This window comes from Pseudophryne corroboree (genome assembly GCF_028390025.1).
Source record: "Pseudophryne corroboree isolate aPseCor3 chromosome 3 unlocalized genomic scaffold, aPseCor3.hap2 SUPER_3_unloc_49, whole genome shotgun sequence".
Classification (NCBI taxonomy): Eukaryota; Metazoa; Chordata; class Amphibia; order Anura; family Myobatrachidae; genus Pseudophryne; species Pseudophryne corroboree.
In genome coordinates this window covers 475,950-495,484 of record NW_026967540.1, presented here as the reverse complement: position 1 = coordinate 495,484, position 19,535 = coordinate 475,950, and the positions used below count along the sequence as shown (strand labels likewise).

Here is a 19,535-nt window from a genome sequence, read left to right as displayed (position 1 = left end):
TTGAGAACCACGGGGTAAAGACTGGATCCGCAGGAGACATGGGCACTTTAAGACTTTAAAAGGGGTGTGAACTAGCTCCTCCCTCTATGCCCCTCCTCCAGACTCCAGTTAGATTCTGTGCCCAGCGAGACTGGATACACTTAGGAGCTCTCCACGGTTTCTCAGAAAAAAGACTTTATTTAGGTTTATAATTTTCAGGGAGACCTGCTGGCTACAGGCTCTCTGCATCGTGGGAGTGAGGGGGGAGAAGCAGGACCTACTTCTGTGCGTTTAAGGGCTCTGCTTCTTAGGCTACTGGACACCATTAGCTCCAGAGGTTCAGATCACTTGGTGCACCTAGCTGCTTGTTCCCGGAGCCGCGCCGTCACCCCCCTCACAGAGCCAGAAGACAGAAGCCGGATGAGTAAAGGAAGATCAGAAGACTTTAGTGATGGCAGAAGACGGCAGTTGGATCCGACGACACGCCTGTCGTTCCTGGGTATGATTCTGAATACAGAATTACGGAGAGTTTTTCTTCCAGTGGAAAAGGCTCTGGAAATACAGAACATGGTAAAACAGATTCTGAAACCGGCAAAAGTGTCAGTTCTTCCATGCACTCGATTGCTGGGCAAGATGGTGGTGGCCTACGAAGCCATTCTGTATGGCAGGTTCCATGCAAGGGGTGCTTCAGTGGGACCTGCTGGACAAGTGGTCCGGGTCTCACCTGGACATGCACCGGAAAATACTCCTATCTTCCAGGACCAGGATCTTCTTTCTGTGGTGGCTGCACAGTTCTCACCTTCTGGAGGGACGCAGGTTCGGGATTCAGGATTGGATCCTGGTAACCACAGATGCAAGTCTCCGAGGCTGGGGAGCAGTCACACAGGGGTGAAACTTTCAGGGAAAATGGTCAAGCCAGGAAGCTTGTCTGCACATAAACATTCTGCAATTAAGGGCCATTTACAACGGCATTCTGCAAGCGGAATATCTTCGCGGTCTGCCCGTCTTGATTCAATCAGACAACATAACAGCAGTGGCGTACGTAAACCGCCAGAGCGGAACAAATTTCAGCCTTATCAATTTTCTTTCAGAAAGAATTGCCCTACCTTCCGGAAGTTCAGACCTTCGTCGGGTGTGCTGCACATCCAACCTCCATTTGGGCCCCCAGTGAAACCATGGGATCTTAATGTGGTGTTTCAGTTCCTGCAATCTCCTTGGTTTGAACCTTTACGTAAGGTTGAGTTAAAATTCCTTACTTGGAAAGTAGTCATGTTGTTGGCCTTGGCGTCATAAAGGTGAGTTTCTGAATTGGCGGCTTTGTCTCACAAAAGACCCTATTTAATCTTCCATGCTGATAGAGCGGAGTTGAGAACTCATCAGCAATTTCTACCAAAAGTGGTTTCCTCATTTCACGTAAACCAGCCTATTGTGGTGCCAGTGGCTACTGATGCCTTGGCGGAATCGAAGTCTCAATGTGGTCAGAGCTTTGAAAATCTATGTCGCCAGAACGGTGCAGATTAGGAAAACAGAGGCTCTGTTTGTCCTGTGTGCTCACAAGATTGGGATTCCTGCTTCCAAGCAGACTATTGCACGCTGGATCTGTAATACGATTCAGCAGGCTCATTCTACGGCAGGGTTGCCGTTACCGAAATCGGTGAAAGCTCATTCTACCAGAAAGGTGATCTCATCCTGGGCGGCTGCCCGAGGGGTTTCGGCATTACAACTTTGGCGAGCTGCTACTTGATCGGGTTCAAACACCTTTGTGAAGTTTTACAAGTTTGATACCCTGGCTGAGGAGGACCTCATGTTTGATCAGTCGGTGCTGCAGAGTCATCTGCACTCTCCCGCCCGTTCTAGAGCATTGGTATAAACTAGAGATGAGCGGGTTCGGTTTCTCTGAATCCGAACCCGCCAGAACTTCATGTTTTTTTTCACGAGTCCGAGCGACTCGGATCTTCCCGCCTTGCTCGGTTAACCCGAGCGCGCCCGAACGTCATCATGACGCTGTCGGATTCTCGCGAGGCTCGGATTCTATCGCGAGACTCGGATTCTATATAAGGAGCCGCGCGTCGCCGCCATTTTCACACGTGCATTGAGATTGATAGGGAGAGGACGTGGCTGGCGTCCTCTCCGTTTAGACACTTGATTTACTAATTTTGGGGAGCATTAGGAGTACTCAGTAGTGTACAGTGCAGAGTTTTGCTGATAGTGACCAGTGACCACCACTTTTATTTATAATCCGTTCTCTGCCTGAAAAAAGCGATACACAGCACACAGTGACTCAGTCACATACATACCATATCTGTGTGCACTGCTCAGGCTCAGGCCAGTGTGCTGCATCATCTATATATATTATATATCTGTCTGACTGCTCAGCTCACACAGCTTATAATTGTGGGGGAGACTGGGGAGCACTACTGCAGTGCCAGTTATAGGTTATAGCAGGAGCCAGGAGTACATAATATTATATTAAAATTAAACAGTGCACACTTTTGCTGCAGGAGTGCCACTGCCAGTGTGACTAGTGACCAGTGACCTGACCACCAGTATATAATATTAGTAGTATACTATCTCTTTATCAACCAGTCTATATTAGCAGCAGACACAGTACAGTGCGGTAGTTCACGGCTGTGGCTACCTCTGTGTCGGCACTCGGCAGCCCGTCCATAATTGTATATACCAGTGACCTAACCGTGGTTTTTTTTTCTTTCTTTATACATACATACTAGTTACGAGTATACTATCTCTTTATCAACCAGTCTATATATTAGCAGCAGACACAGTACAGTGCGGTAGTTCACGGCTGTGGCTACCTCTGTGTCGGCACTCGGCAGCCCGTCCATAATTGTATATACCAGTGACCTAACCGTGGTTTTTTTTTCTTTCTTTATACATACATACTAGTTACGAGTATACTATCTCTTTATCAACCAGTCTATATATTAGCAGCAGACACAGTACAGTGCGGTAGTTCACGGCTGTGGCTACCTCTGTGTCGGCACTCGGCAGCCCGTCCATAATTGTATATACCACCTAACCGTGGTTTTTTTTTCTTTCTTTATACATACATACTAGTTACGAGTATACTATCTCTTTATCAACCAGTCTATATATTAGCAGCAGACACAGTACAGTGCGGTAGTTCACGGCTGTGGCTACCTCTGTGTCGGCACTCCGCAGCCCGTCCATAATTGTATATACCAGTGACCTAACCGTGGTTTTTTTTTCTTTCTTTATACATACATACTAGTTACGAGTATACTATCTCTTTATCAACCAGTCTATATATTAGCAGCAGACACAGTACAGTGCGGTAGTTCACGGCTGTGGCTACCTCTGTGTCGGCACTCGGCAGCCCGTCCATAATTGTATATACCAGTGACCTAACCGTGGTTTTTTTTTCTTTCTTTATACATACATACTAGTTACGAGTATACTATCTCTTTATCAACCAGTCTATATATTAGCAGCAGACACAGTACAGTGCGGTAGTTCACGGCTGTGGCTACCTCTGTGTCGGCACTCGGCAGCCCGTCCATAATTGTATATACCAGTGACCTAACCGTGGTTTTTTTTTCTTTCTTTATACATACATACTAGTTACGAGTATACTATCTCTTTATCAACCAGTCTATATATTAGCAGCAGACACAGTACAGTGCGGTAGTTCACGGCTGTGGCTACCTCTGTGTCGGCACTCGGCAGCCCGTCCATAATTGTATATACCAGTGACCTAACCGTGGTTTTTTTTTCTTTCTTTATACATACATACTAGTTACGAGTATACTATCTCTTTATCAACCAGTCTATATATTAGCAGCAGACACAGTACAGTGCGGTAGTTCACGGCTGTGGCTACCTCTGTGTCGGCACTCGGCAGCCCGTCCATAATTGTATATACCACCTAACCGTGGTTTTTTTTTCTTTCTTTATACATACATACTAGTTACGAGTATACTATCTCTTTATCAACCAGTCTATATATTAGCAGCAGACACAGTACAGTGCGGTAGTTCACGGCTGTGGCTACCTCTGTGTCGGCACTCGGCAGCCCGTCCATAATTGTATATACCAGTGACCTAACCGTGGTTTTTTTTTCTTTCTTTATACATACATACTAGTTACGAGTATACTATCTCTTTATCAACCAGTCTATATATTAGCAGCAGACACAGTACAGTGCGGTAGTTCACGGCTGTGGCTACCTCTGTGTCGGCACTCGGCAGCCCGTCCATAATTGTATACTAGTATCCAATCCATCCATCTCCATTGTTTACCTGAGGTGCCTTTTAGTTGTGCCTATTAAAATATGGAGAACAAAAATGTTGAGGTTCCAAAATTAGGGAAAGATCAAGATCCACTTCCACCTCGTGCTGAAGCTGCTGCCACTAGTCATGGCCGAGACGATGAAATGCCAGCAACGTCGTCTGCCAAGGCCGATGCCCAATGGCATAGTACAGAGCATGTCAAAACCAAAACACCAAATATCAGTAAAAAAAGGACTCCAAAACCTAAAATAAAATTGTCGGAGGAGAAGCGTAAACTTGCCAATATGCCATTTACCACACGGAGTGGCAAGGAACGGCTGAGGCCCTGGCCTATGTTCATGGCTAGTGGTTCAGCTTCACATGAGGATGGAAGCACTCAGCCTCTCGCTAGAAAACTGAAAAGACTCAAGCTGGCAAAAGCACCGCAAAGAACTGTGCGTTCTTTGAAATCCCAAATCCACAAGGAGAGTCCAATTGTGTCGGTTGCGATGCCTGACCTTCCCAACACTGGACGTGAAGAGCATGCGCCTTCCACCATTTGCACGCCCCCTGCAAGTGCTGGAAGGAGCACCCGCAGTCCAGTTCCTGATAGTCAGATTGAAGATGTCAGTGTTGAAGTACACCAGGATGAGGAGGATATGGGTGTTGCTGGCGCTGGGGAGGAAATTGACCAGGAGGATTCTGATGGTGAGGTGGTTTGTTTAAGTCAGGCACCCGGGGAGACACCTGTTGTCCGTGGGAGGAATATGGCCGTTGACATGCCAGGTGAAAATACAAAAAAAATCAGCTCTTCGGTGTGGAGGTATTTCACCAGAAATGCGGACAACAGGTGTCAAGCCGTGTGTTCCCTTTGTCAAGCTGTAATAAGTAGGGGTAAGGACGTTAACCACCTCGGAACATCCTCCCTTATACGTCACCTGCAGCGCATTCATAATAAGTCAGTGACAAGTTCAAAAACTTTGGGTGACAGCGGAAGCAGTCCACTGACCAGTAAATCCCTTCCTCTTGTAACCAAGCTCACGCAAACCACCCCACCAACTCCCTCAGTGTCAATTTCCTCCTTCCCCAGGAATGCCAATAGTCCTGCAGGCCATGTCACTGGCAATTCTGACGAGTCCTCTCCTGCCTGGGATTCCTCCGATGCATCCTTGCGTGTAACGCCTACTGCTGCTGGCGCTGCTGTTGTTGCCGCTGGGAGTCGATGGTCATCCCAGAGGGGAAGTCGTAAGCCCACTTGTACTACTTCCAGTAAGCAATTGACTGTTCAACAGTCCTTTGCGAGGAAGATGAAATATCACAGCAGTCATCCTACTGCAAAGCGGATAACTGAGGCCTTGGCATCCTGGGTGGTGAGAAACGTGGTTCCGGTATCCATCATTACTGCAGAGCCAACTAGAGACTTGTTGGAGGTACTGTGTCCCCGGTACCAAATACCATCTAGGTTCCATTTCTCTAGGCAGGCGATACCGAAAATGTACACAGACCTCAGAAAAAGAGTCACCAGTGTCCTAAAAAATGCAGCTGTACCCAATGTCCACTTAACCACGGACATGTGGACAAGTGGAGCAGGGCAGGGTCAGGACTATATGACTGTGACAGCCCACTGGGTAGATGTATGGACTCCCGCCGCAAGAACAGCAGCGGCGGCACCAGTAGCAGCATCTCGCAAACGCCAACTCTTTCCTAGGCAGGCTACGCTTTGTATCACCGCTTTCCAGAATACGCACACAGCTGAAAACCTCTTACGGCAACTGAGGAAGATCATCGCGGAATGGCTTACCCCAATTGGACTCTCCTGTGGATTTGTGGCATCGGACAACGCCAGCAATATTGTGTGTGCATTAAATCTGGGCCAATTCCAGCACGTCCCATGTTTTGCACATACCTTGAATTTGGTGGTGCAGAATTTTTTAAAAAACGACAGGGGCGTGCAAGAGATGCTGTCGGTGGCCAGAAGAATTGCGGGACACTTTCGGCGTACAGGCACCACGTACAGAAAACTGGAGCACCACCAAAAACTACTGAACCTGCCCTGCCATCATCTGAAGCAAGAAGTGGTAACGAGGTGGAATTCAACCCTCTATATGCTTCAGAGGTTGGAGGAGCAGCAAAAGGCCATTCAAGCCTATACAATTGAGCACGATATAGTAGGTGGAATGCACCTGTCTCAAGTGCAGTGGAGAATGATTTCAACGTTGTGCAAGGTTCTGATGCCCTTTGAACTTGCCACACGTGAAGTCAGTTCAGACACTGCCAGCCTGAGTCAGGTCATTCCCCTCATCAGGCTTTTGCAGAAGAAGCTGGAGGCATTGAAGGAGGAGCTAACACGGAGCGATTCCGCTAGGCATGTGGGACTTGTGGATGCAGCCCTTAATTCGCTTAACAAGGATTCACGGGTGGTCAATCTGTTGAAATCAGAGCACTACATTTTGGCCACCGTGCTCGATCCTAGATTTAAAGCCTACCTTGGATCTCTCTTTCCGGCAGACACAGGTCTGCTGGGGTTTAAAGACCTGCTGGTGACAAAATTGTCAAGTCAAGCGGAACGCGACCTGTCAACATCTCCTCCTTCACATTCTCCCGCAACTGGGGGTGCGAGGAAAAGGCTCAGAATTCCGAGCCCACCCGCTGGCGGTGATGCAGGGCAGTCTGGAGCGACTGCTGATGCTGACATCTGGTCCGGACTGAAGGACCTGACAACGATTACGGACATGTCGTCTACTGTCACTGCATATGATTCTCTCAACATTGATAGAATGGTGGAGGATTATATGAGTGACCGCATCCAAGTAGGCACGTCACACAGTCCGTACTTATACTGGCAGGAAAAAGAGGCAATTTGGAGGCCCTTGCACAAACTGGCTTTATTCTACCTAAGTTGCCCTCCCACAAGTGTGTACTCCGAAAGAGTGTTTAGTGCCGCCGCTCACCTTGTCAGCAATCGGCGTACGAGGTTACATCCAGAAAATGTGGAGAAGATGATGTTCATTAAAATGAATTATAATCAATTCCTCCGCGGAGACATTGACCAGCAGCAATTGCCTCCACAAAGTACACAGGGAGCTGAGATGGTGGATTCCAGTGGGGACGAATTGATAATCTGTGAGGAGGGGGATGTACACGGTGATATATCGGAGGGTGAAGATGAGGTGGACATCTTGCCTCTGTAGAGCCAGTTTGTGCAAGGAGAGATTAATTGCTTCTTTTTTGGGGGGGGTCCAAACCAACCCGTCATATCAGTCACAGTCGTGTGGCAGACCCTGTCACTGAAATGATGGGTTGGTTAAAGTGTGCATGTCCTGTTTTGTTTATACAACATAAGGGTGGGTGGGAGGGCCCAAGGATAATTCCATCTTGCACCTCTTTTTTCTTTTCTTTTTCTTTGCATCATGTGCTGATTGGGGAGGGTTTTTTGGAAGGGACATCCTGCGTGACACTGCAGTGCCACTCCTAGATGGGCCCGGTGTTTGTGTCGGCCACTAGGGTCGCTAATCTTACTCACACAGCTACCTCATTGCGCCTCTTTTTTTCTTTGCGTCATGTGCTGTTTGGGGAGGGTTTTTTGGAAGGGACATCCTGCGTGACACTGCAGTGCCACTCCTAGATGTGCCCGGTGTTTGTGTCGGCCACTAGGGTCGCTAATCTTACTCACACAGCTACCTCATTGCGCCTCTTTTTTTCTTTGCGTCATGTGCTGTTTGGGGAGGGTTTTTTGGAAGGGACATCCTGCGTGACACTGCAGTGCCACTCCTAGATGGGCCCGGTGTTTGTGTCGGCCACTAGGGTCGCTAATCTTACTCACACAGTCAGCTACCTCATTGCGCCTCTTTTTTTCTTTGCGTCATGTGCTGTTTGGGGAGGGTTTTTTGGAAGGGCCATCCTGCGTGACACTGCAGTGCCACTCCTAGATGGGCCCGGTGTTTGTGTCGGCCACTAGGGTCGCTAATCTTACTCACACAGCTACCTCATTGCGCCTCTTTTTTTCTTTGCGTCATGTGCTGTTTGGGGAGGGTTTTTTGGAAGGGCCATCCTGCGTGACACTGCAGTGCCACTCCTAGATGGGCCCGGTGTTTGTGTCGGCCACTAGGGTCGCTAATCTTACTCACACAGCTACCTCATTGCGCCCCTTTTTTTCTTTGCGTCATGTGCTGTTTGGGGAGGGTTTTTTGGAAGGGACATCCTGCGTGACACTGCAGTGCCACTCCTAGATGGGCCCGGTGTTTGTGTCGGCCACTAGGGTCGCTTATCTTACTCACACAGCGACCTCGGTGCAAATTTTAGGACTAAAAATAATATTGTGAGGTGTGAGGTATTCAGAATAGACTGAAAATGAGTGTAAATTATGGTTTTTGAGGTTAATAATACTTTGGGATCAAAATGACCCCCAAATTCTATGATTTAAGCTGTTTTTTAGTGTTTTTGGAAAAAAACACCCGAATCCAAAACACACCCGAATCCGACAAAAATAATTCGGTGAGGTTTTGCCAAAACGCGTTCGAACCCAAAACACGGCCGCGGAACCGAACCCAAAACCAAAACACAAAACCCGAAAAATTTCAGGCGCTCATCACTAGTATAAACCCCATGGTTTTGAAGCATCCCCAGCATCCTTTAGGACGTATGAAAAAATAGGATTTTAATACCTACCGGTTACAGACCTAGGGGTACATTTACTAAGGTCCCGATTTTGACCTAGATGGCGTTTTTTCTTCAAAGTGTCATCTCGGTCATTTACTAAGCACTAATCACGGCAGTGATGAGGGCATTCGTAATTTTTTGCAAGTTCAGGTAAAAAATTACGAATGAATACACCATCGGTCAAAACGCGGCTGTTTAAGTATGAATCTCGGTCATTTACTAAGAAGTGCAAAGCAAAAAAACACAAAACACTGCCGTGAAAAATTACAACTCGTAAAAAAGTGCTAAAAAAAAACAGACCTGTTTTTATTTTTCGTAATTTGATAGGCATGCACGGATCCATGAGATCCGTGCATGTATATCAGTGGGAAGGGGTGGGAAAGTGCATATTTTTACAAAAAAAATTGCGTGGGGTCCCCCCTCCTAAGCATAACCAGCCTCGGGCTCTTTGAGCCGATCCTGGTTGCAGAAATATGGGGAAAAAATTGACAGGGGTTCCCCCATATTTAAGCAACCAGCATCGGGCTCTGCGCCTGGTCCTGGTCCCAAAAATACGGGGGACAAAAAGAGTAGGGGTCCCCCGTATTTTTAAAACCAGCACCGGGCTCCACTAGCTGGACAGATAATGCCACAGCCGGGGGTCACTTTTATATAGTGCCCTGCGGCCGTGGCATCAAAAATCCAACTAGTCACCCCTGGCCGGGGTACCCTGGGGGAGTGGGGACCCCTTCAATCAAGGGGTCCCCCCCCCAGCCACCCAAGGGCCAGGGGTGAAGCCCGAGGCTGTCCCCCCCCATCCAATGGGCTGCGGATGGGAGGGCTGATAGCCTTTGTTGTAAAATAAAAGATATTGTTTTTAGTAGCAGTACTACAAGTCCCAGCAAGCCTCCCCCGCATGCTGGTACTTGGAGAACCACAAGTACCAGCATGCGGCGGAAAAACTGGCCCGCTGGTACCTGTAGTCCTACTACTAAAAAAATACCCAAAAAAAGACAAGACACACACACCGTGAAAGTATAATTTTATTACTTACATACACACATACATACATACTTACCTATGGCCCCACGCAGGTCGGTCCTCTTGTCCAGTAGAATCCAAGGGTACCTGTTGAATAAATTATACTCACCAGATCCAGGGGTCCAGGCTCCTCGGCAAATCCAGGGTTAATCCACGTACTTGAAAAAAATAAAAAAACGGTGTCCCGACCACGAACTGAAAGGGGACCCATGTTTGCACATGGGTCACCTTTCCACGAATGCCAGAAACCAACTTTGACTTCTGTCTAAGTGGGTTTCTTCAGCCAATCAGGGAGCGCCACGTTGTAGCACTCTCCTGATCAGCTGTGTGCTCTTGTCCTCACTGACAGGCAGCACACGGCAGTGTTACAATGTAGCGCCTATGCGCTACATTGTAACCAATGATGGGAACTTTCTGCCCTGCGGTTGACCTAAAGTGACGTCACCGCTGAGCAGAAAGTTCCCATCATTGGTTACAATGTAGCGCATAGGCGCTACATTGTAACACTGCCGTGTGCTGCCTGTCAGTGAGGACAAGAGCACACAGCTGATCAGGAGAGTGCTACAACGTGGCGCTCCCTGATTGGCTGAAGAAACCCACTTAGACAGAAGTCAAAGTTGGTTTCTGGCATTCGTGGAAAGGTGACCCATGTGCAAACATGGGTCCCCTTTCAGTTCGTGGTCGGGACACCGTTTTTTTATTTTTTTCAAGTACGTGGATTAACCCTGGATTTGCCGAGGAGCCTGGACCCCTGGATCTGGTGAGTATAATTTATTCAACAGGTACCCTTGGATTCTACTGGACAAGAGGACCGACCTGCGTGGGGCCATAGGTAAGTATGTATGTATGTGTGTATGTAAGTAATAAAATTATACTTTCACGGTGTGTGTGTCTTGTCTTTTTTTGGGTATTTTTTTAGTAGTAGGACTACAGGTACCAGCGGGCCAGTTTTTCCGCCGCATGCTGGTACTTGTGGTTCTCCAAGTACCAGCATGCGGGGGAGGCTTGCTGGGACTTGTAGTACTGCTACTAAAAACAATATCTTTTATTTTACAACAAAGGCTATCAGCCCTCCCATCCGCAGCCCATTGGATGGGGGGGACAGCCTCGGGCTTCACCCCTGGCCCTTGGGTGGCTGGGGGGGGGACCCCTTGATTGAAGGGGTCCCCACTCCCCCAGGGTACCCCGGCCAGGGGTGACTAGTTGGATTTTTGATGCCACGGCCGCAGGGCACTATATAAAAGTGACCCCCGGCTGTGGCATTATCTGTCCAGCTAGTGGAGCCCGGTGCTGGTTTTAAAAATACGGGGGACCCCTACTCTTTTTGTCCCCCGTATTTTTGGGACAGGACCAGGCGCAGAGCCCGATGCTGGTTGCTTAAATATGGGGGAACCCCTGTCATTTTTTCCCCCATATTTCTGCAACCAGGATCGGCTCAAAGAGCCCGAGGCTGGTTATGCTTAGGAGGGGGGACCCCACGCATTTTTTTTAAGGAATTTACATTGTTTAATTAAAAAAAAAAAAAAAAAAGAACCCCAGCACGGATCACACATATCCGGCCGAGATTGATTGTAAAAAAAAACGGCAGTGTTTTGCTAATCACTGCCGTAAAAATAGGTAAAAAAACACGAATGACATCGACATCGGAAGAAAAGAAAAACCCGAATACGACAGCTTAGTAAATCCATCGTAATCAATTCAAAAAGTTGCAGTTTTACACTGTCGATGTCATTCGTGATTGAACTTTGACCTATTTTAGGAAATTACGAATGTTAGTAAATGTACCCCCTAGTCTCTACAGCTACTGCTGGAAAATCGTAATTTTTACCTTATGTTCCCCCAAAACATAAGAAAACGCATCATCAAATGCAGTCCTTTCGGCCCAATAGATACCGAAGAGGAAGAGGCTCTGCCTTCCTTGCTGCTAGAGGCAGGGAAAGAGGTAAAAGAAACCCAGGCTTCTCTGCCTCCCAAGAACAGAAGTCCTCCCCGGCTTCTGCCAAGTCCACCGCATGACGCTGGGGTTTCCCTGCGGGAGTCCTCGCCGGTTGGGGCACGTCTCAAGCTCTTTAGCCAGGTCTGGGTTTGCTCGGGCCTGGAACCTTGGATTTTAAAAATTGTGTCACAAGGGTACAAACTAAAATTTTAAGACGTTCCCCCTCGCCGATTATTAAAATCAGCCTTGCCAGCTTCTCTGACTGGCAGAGAGGTAGTGTGCGACGCAATACAAAAATTGTGTCAGAACCAGGTCATTATCACGGTTCCCCCTGCGCAACAGGGACAAGGCTTTTATTCCAGTTTATTCGTGGTTCCGAAGCCGGACGGCTCGGTCAGACCGATCCTCAACCTTAACCTAAATTACTTTCTGCAGAAATTCAAGATGGAGTCTCTCAGAGCAGTGATCTCCAGTCTGGAGGAAGGGGACTTTATGGTCTCCTTAGACATAAAGGATGCCTACCTACATGTTCCCATTTATCCTCCTCATCAGGCCTTCCTGCGCTTTGTGGTTCAGGATTGTCATTACCAATTTCAGACGTTGCCATTTGGGCTGTCCACGGCTCCGAGGATTTTTACCCAAGTGATGGCGGAGATGATGATTCTTCTTCGCATGCAAGGTGTCATGATTATCCCATACTTGGACGATCTCCTGATGAAAGCCAGATGCAGGGACAAGTTATTACAGAACATTGCACTGTCCCTGAAGGTGTTGCAACAACATGGCTGGCTCCTCAACCTGCTGAAATCTCAGTTGATCCCTACGACCCACCTGTCGTTTCTGGGGATGAATCTGGACACAGAACTACAGAGAGTTTTTCTTCCGGAAGAAAAAGCTCTGGAACAAATCTTAAAATCAACCAGAGTGTCGATCCATCAATGCACTCGCTTGCTGGGAAAGATGGTGGCGGCCTACGAGGCCATTCAGTTTGGCAGATTCCATGCCAGAGTATTCCAGTGGGACCTGTTGGACAAGTGGTCCGGTTCCCACCTACACATGCAACGGACGATAGTCCTGTCCTCAAAGACAAGAATATCACTGCTGTGGTGGCTGCACAGTTCTCACCTCCTCGAGGGACGCAGGTTCGGTATTCAGGATTGGATTCTAGTGACCACGGATGCAAGTCCCCGGGGTTGGGGTGCAAGGAAGATGGTCAAGTCAGGAGACTTGTCTCCACATAAACGTTCTGGAATTAAGGGCCATTTACAACGGCCTTCTACAAACTGAACGCCTTTTTCAAAGTCGACCCTTCCTCATCCAGTCGGAGAATGTAACAGCAGTAGCTTACATCAACAGCCAGGGCGGAACAAAAAGCAGAGCAGCAATGACAGAAGCCACAAGGATTCTCCGCTGGGCGGAGAAACATCTAAGCGCTCTGTCAGTTATCTTCATTCCAGGAGTGGACAACTGGGAAGCAGACTTCCTCAGCAGACACGATCTCCATCCAGGAGTCTTCACAGAAGTGACAAGTCGCTGGGGTACTCCCCAAGTAGACATGATGGCGTCTCGTCTCAACAAGAAACTCCAAAATGATTGCGCCAGGTCAAGGTACCCTCAAACCATAGCGGTGGGCGCTCTGGTGACACCGTGGGTGTTTCAGTCGGTATGTGTTCCCTCCACTTCCTCTCATTCCGAGAGTGTTAAAAATTATAAGAAGAAGAAAGGTTCCAACGATCCTCATTGTTCCAGATTGGCCAAGGAGGGCTTGGTATCCCGATCTTCAGGATTTACGCATAGGAAATCCCTGGCTGCTTCCTCTACGAGAGGACCTGTTACAGCAGGGGCCGTGTCAGTATCAAGATTTACTGCGGCTACGTTTGACGGCATGGCGGTTGAACGCCAGATTCTAGCCCAGAAGGGTATTCCCAGTGAAGTCATTCCCACTCTTATTCAGGATAGAAAGGATGTTACGGCAAAACACGATCACCACATTTGGAGGAAATATATTTCCTGGTGCGAGTCCAAGAAGGCTTATGCGGAAAAAAAATTTCTTGGACGTTTTCTCCACTTTTTACAAGCTGGAGTGGATGCGGGCCTTAAATTAGGATTGTGGCCGGAGAGCCCCCAGCCACGAGGCAAATGGCCGCCCTGGCACTGAAGGGGTTAATCCCTAGTGCCCGGCGCCATTTGCAAGGACAAAGGGGCTCTTGGCGCCAAATTTGAATTGTATTATGGGCGCTAGGCGCCGTGTTTTATTCATGTAAAAAAATGTGTAAAGTGGTATTTTAAATGTGCCGTGGTCCCGGACCCCTCCGGAGACCACGGCAGGGAGGACAGCCCCCGGCGCGCTCAGCAGAGTGTGCGCGCCGGGGGAGAGGAGACAGCCGCTGGCCGCCGGAGTCCGGGAGCTCCGCTCCCGGCGGCGGTCGGTGCACCCCCAGGCGCACTGGAGTGTGCGCGCCGGGGGAGACGGGGACTGCTGCATGCGGGAGATCAGCTCCCGCTGCAGCCTTCCGATGGGCACCGCCGGAGTCCGGGAGCTCCGCTCCCGGCAGCGGTGAGCACAGCCCCCCGGCACACTGAGCTGTGTGTGCGCCGGGGGGGGGAGAAGGGTGAGCCGCTGCGGCTGGGAGCTCAGCTCCCGCTGCAGCGCGCTCTGGGTCTGCCAGTGCTGGGGACGGGAGCTCCGCTCCCGGCGCCTCAGTACACTGGAGGCGGCCAGCCGCGGCAGCCGGGACGGACGTCCCGGGCTGCCGGGCAGCGAGGGGGGTGCGCTGCAGCCCGGCTCCCCGCCGGACGCTGCAGCGAGGCACAAAATAGTCAGCGCCGCTCATGGGGGACCGGGCAAGCCGGCTCCCTAGCGGCGTGGGCACATTAGGCGGCCAATCAAGATGATGAAGCGCTGGGGTCCGGGAGCTACGCTCCTGGCGCCTCAGCGCTGAACAAAGCCAGAGTCACGGCGGCCGGGACAAGTGTCCCGGGCCGCCGGGCTTAGGTACAGGGGGGGTGCGCCGCTGCGTGCGGCGAGGCCACAAAAGTAGTGCCTCCCTGGGGGGACAGGGAGAGCCAGCTCCCTGGAACCCCAGAGGCAGAAAAGCAGGCTGGAGGATGGGGGAAGCCAGCCCCATACCTCCAGCACTGAGAGGGAGAGCCCTAGCAGGCAGGCTGCAGGGCTAGGGAAGGCACTGCAGTGCCTGAGTATGTAGAGTCTGTGCAGGGCACAGGCTCAGGGTATATTTAACAAAAGGAAATGTACAGTGTGATTCAAAAATGTAATGTATTTAAAGATAAAATGCACTTACTTGATTGTGTGTCCCAGGAGGGGGGGATCCATAGCTGTGCAGGCTGATGGATTCTCCCAGACCTTTTCCCTAAAAACGGAATGCATTCCCATCCAGCCTCACAGTTCCAATAGGGACAGGGAGAAAGAGAAGCAGCTCAGCTATAGAACAAGCTGAGGGGTTTCTTGGAGCTCCATGGAGATCAGCCGTAGTGAACCAGAGACCTGGACCGGGGAGCCAGGCTGCCCAGCTCTGGAGCCCAAATCCAGGCTGCAGGCAGTGAGAGGGGTCCCGGGCAGGTTTCTGGAAGTCAGTTTAGGAGGGAAAAACTTCCCCCCAGCCAGACTGAACGGCACCGTGGGAGTAGCCTGCTCTCCCAGATGGGAGAGACAAAGGAGACCGGCCACTCCCCACTGTCCATTGGGGACAATGTTAGGTGTGCATGAGTCCAGAGCATGCACAGCTCATGGGTAAACATTGATTGGTTGTACACCACAGGGCGGGCTTACCCCCTGTGGTAGAGGGTCTTGGAGAGGGATAAAAGGAGGGCAGTTGGCCCATAGGATTGTGTATTGTAACATCTTCTTCTGCTGAAACATCTTATTTGTATGCTGTTGCCCCTAGCAATAGGGAGGAGCCTTTTTCAAGGTTTTTGAGCAATAAAACACCTTTGCCTCAAGAAGACTGCTTCATCTTGTGACCAACAGGGGTAGGCCAAACCTAGCCCCGTTCTCCGGCTGTCCAGGGAAGCACCTGACGTCTCCAAGCTCCGCCTTCCGCCAGCTACCGGTAGAGGCCTAGCAAGTGGCTAGTGGGGATTCGTCGACACCACACAGGTGTGGTAAAGCAGTGCGTCGGCACATACAGAGCAGAACCGTGGTTCCAAACGCCACGGCAGGTTAGGAGTTTGGTGGTGGCAGCAAGAACCCGCCCACAACGCAGTGGGTGGAGTCAGTAACAGGCGGTTACTGACGGTAAGCAGGGAATCCCCTATGTGGTCAGGCCTCGTGCGGCTTGACCTTCCATTCTGTGCGCAGTCAACGGGACGCGGAAGCTGCGAGTGCTTCCGTACGGTATCGTCCTGTCACAAGGATCCATTAAAGTACAGATTTCTGCATTGTCAGTTTTCTTTCAGAAACAATTGGCCTCACTTCCTGAGGTGCAAACGTTTGTAAAGGGGGTGTTACACATCCAACCACCTTTTGTGCCTCCTGTGGCACCTTGGGACCTTAACGTGATGTTACAGTTCCTTCAATCTCACTGTTTGAACCTTTTTCAAAAGGTGGATTTGAAATTCCTCACTTGGAAAGTGGTCATTTTATTGGCCTTGGCATCTGCACGGCGGGTGTCCGAATTGGCGGCCTAGTCTCACAAGAGCCCTTATTTGATCTTCCATGAAGATAGAGCAGAGTTGAGAACTCGTCAACAGTTTCTGCCGAAGGTGGTTTCTTCTTTTCATATAAACCAACCTAATGTCCGTCTCCCTCGGCACAGTTCCTATAACTGAGGTCTGGAGGAGGGGCATAGAGGGAGGAGCCAGTTCACGCCCTTATTAAAGTCTTAAAGTGCCCATTTCTCCTGCGGATCCTGTCTATACCCCATGGTTCTATTGATGACCCCAGCATCCTCTACGGACTCAGAGAAAAGGATTTACCGGCAGGTATTAAAATCCTATTATTTATAAGTGCGCAAGCAGGACAGCATTTTCTCTTCTTTGGTGTTTTATTATTACAACCATGTCTAGTAATCCCACATGAGCGTCCATGTCACCTCCAGTAATCCCACACGAGCGTCCATGTCTCCTCCAGTAATCCCACATGAGCATCCATGTCACCTCTAGTAATCCCACATGAGCGTCCGTGTCACCTCTAGTAATCCCACATGAGCGGCCATGTCTCCTCCAGTAATCCCACATGAGCGCCCATGTCACCTCTAGTAATCCCACATGAGCGTCCATGTCACCTCTAGTAATCCCACGAGCATCAGTGTCACCTCCAGTAATCCCCCATGAGCGTCCATGTCACCTCTAGTAATCCCCCATGAGCGTCCATGTCACCTCTAGTAATCCCCCATGAGCATCCATGTCGCCTCTAGTAATCCCACATGAGCGTCCGTGTCACCTCTAGTAATCCCACATGAGCGTCCGTGTCACCTCTAGTAATTCCCCATGAGCGTCCATGTCACCTCTAGTAATCCCCCATGAGCATCCATGTCGCCTCTAGTAATCCCACATGAGCGTCCATGTCACCTCTAGTAATCCCACATGAGCGTCCATGTCACCTCTAGTAATCCCAGATGAGCGTTCAGTGTTGATCAAGCTCCAGTCTAAGCATCCTATCTTTTTTTTTTTTTTAATACACATAAAAATGATTACAGGTAAAACATGTCAGTTATAGAATTATATATTGTATCCTGTAACACCCTGGGTCTTGTCTACTTATTTTATATTTCTCTGACGTCCTAGTGGATGCTGGGAACTCCGTAAGGACCATGGGGAATAGCGGGCTCCGCAGGAGACTGGGCACAACTAAAAGAAAGCTTTAGGACTAACTGGTGTGCACTGGCTCCTCCCCCTATGACCCTCCTCCAGACCTCAGTTAGATCTTTGTGCCCGGCCGAGCTGGATGCACACTAGGGGCTCTCCTGAGCCTCCTAGAAAAGAAATTATAGTTTAGGTTTTTTATTTTCAGTGAGATCTGCTGGCAACAGGCTCACTGCTACGAGGGACTAAGGGGAGAAGAAGCGAACCTGCCTGCTTGCAGCTAGCTTGGGCTTCTTAGGCTACTGGACACCATTAGCTCCAGAGGGATTGAACGCAGGACCCGACCTCGATGTCCGTTCCCGGAGCCGCGCCGCCGTCCCCCTTACAGAGCCAGAAGCAAGAAGGTCCGGAAAATCGGCGGCTGAAGACTTCTGTCTTCTCCAAGGTAGCGCACAGCACTGCAGCTGTGCGCCATTGCTCCTCATGCACACCTCACACTCCGGTCACTGATGGGTGCAGGGCGCTGGGGGGGGGCGCCCTGAGCAGCAATAAATAACACCTTGGCTGGCAAATATACACCATATATAGCCCCAGGGGCTATATAGGTGTAAATTAACCCCTGCCAGATTTCCTAAAGTCCGCTGAAAAAGGGGCGGAGCTATCTCCCTCAGCATACCGGCACCATTTTCCCTCACAGCTCCGCTGGAAGGAAGGCTCCCTGGCTCTCCCCTGCAGTCCTGCACTACAGAAAAGGGTAAAAAAGAGAGGGGGGCACATATTTTAGGCGCATTATAGTTATTCTATGCAGCTATAGGGGAAAACACTCTGTATAGGTGTCACCCCAGTGTATATAGTGCTCTGGTGTGTGCTGGCATACTCTCCCTCTGTCTCTCCAAAGGGCTTTGTGGGGTCCTGTCCTCTTTTAGAGCATTCCCTGTGTGTGTGCTGTGTGTCGGTACGGCTGTGTCGACATGTATGAGGAGGAAAATTATGTGGAGGCGGAGCAAATGCCGGTAAATGTGATGTCACCCCCTGCGGGGTCGACACCTGTGTGGATGGACTTATGGAAGGAATTACGGGAAAGTGTCAACTCCTTACATAAAAGGCTTGACGACATGGGACAGCCGGCAACTCAGCTTGTGCCTGTCCAGGCGTCTCAAAGGCCATCAGGGGCTGTAAAACGCCAGTTACCTCAGATGGCAGACACAGACGTTGACACGGATACCGACTCCAGTGTCGACGATGAGGAGACGACTGTAACTTCCAATAGGGCCACACGTTACATGATTGAGGCAATGAAAAATGTATTACACATTACTGATATTACCCCAGGTACCACAAAAAAGGGTATTATGTTTGGTGAGAAAAAACTACCAGTAGTTTTTCCTGCATCTGAGGAATTAAATGAAGTTTGTGAAGAAGCATGGACTTCCCCCGATAAGAAATTAGTAATTTCTAAACGGCTATTGGCAGCGTACCCTTTCCCGCCAGAGGATAGGTCACGTTGGGAAACACCCCCTAGGGTTGATAAAGCGCTCACACGTTTGTCAAAGAAGGTGGCACTACCGTCTCCGGATACGGCCGCCCTTAAAGAGCCTGCTGACAGAAAGCAGGAGACTATCCTAAAGTCTATATACACACACACTGGTGTTATACTACGACCAGCTATAGCCTCAGCATGGATGTGTAGTGCTGCGGTTGCGTGGTCGGATTCCCTGACAGAGAATATTGAGACCCTGGATAGGGACAATATTTTACTGACTTTAGAGCATATAAAAGATGCTCTCTTATACATGCGTGATGCACAGAGGGATATTTGCCGACTGGCATCAAAAGTAAGTGCAATGTCCATTTCCGCTAGACTGGATTATGGACTCGGCAGTGGTCAGGGGATGCCGATTCAAAAAGGCACATGGAGATTTTGCCTTATA

The 19,535-nt window shown here is 49.6% G+C and overlaps 1 protein-coding gene across 1 annotated transcript in view; it reads left to right on the top strand.

Annotated features, from left to right (window-relative positions):
• LOC134984315 (zinc finger protein 605-like) overlaps nt 1–19,535 on the top strand; it is a 124,251-nt gene that overhangs the window by 12,509 nt on the left and 92,207 nt on the right. The window lies entirely within an intron of this gene.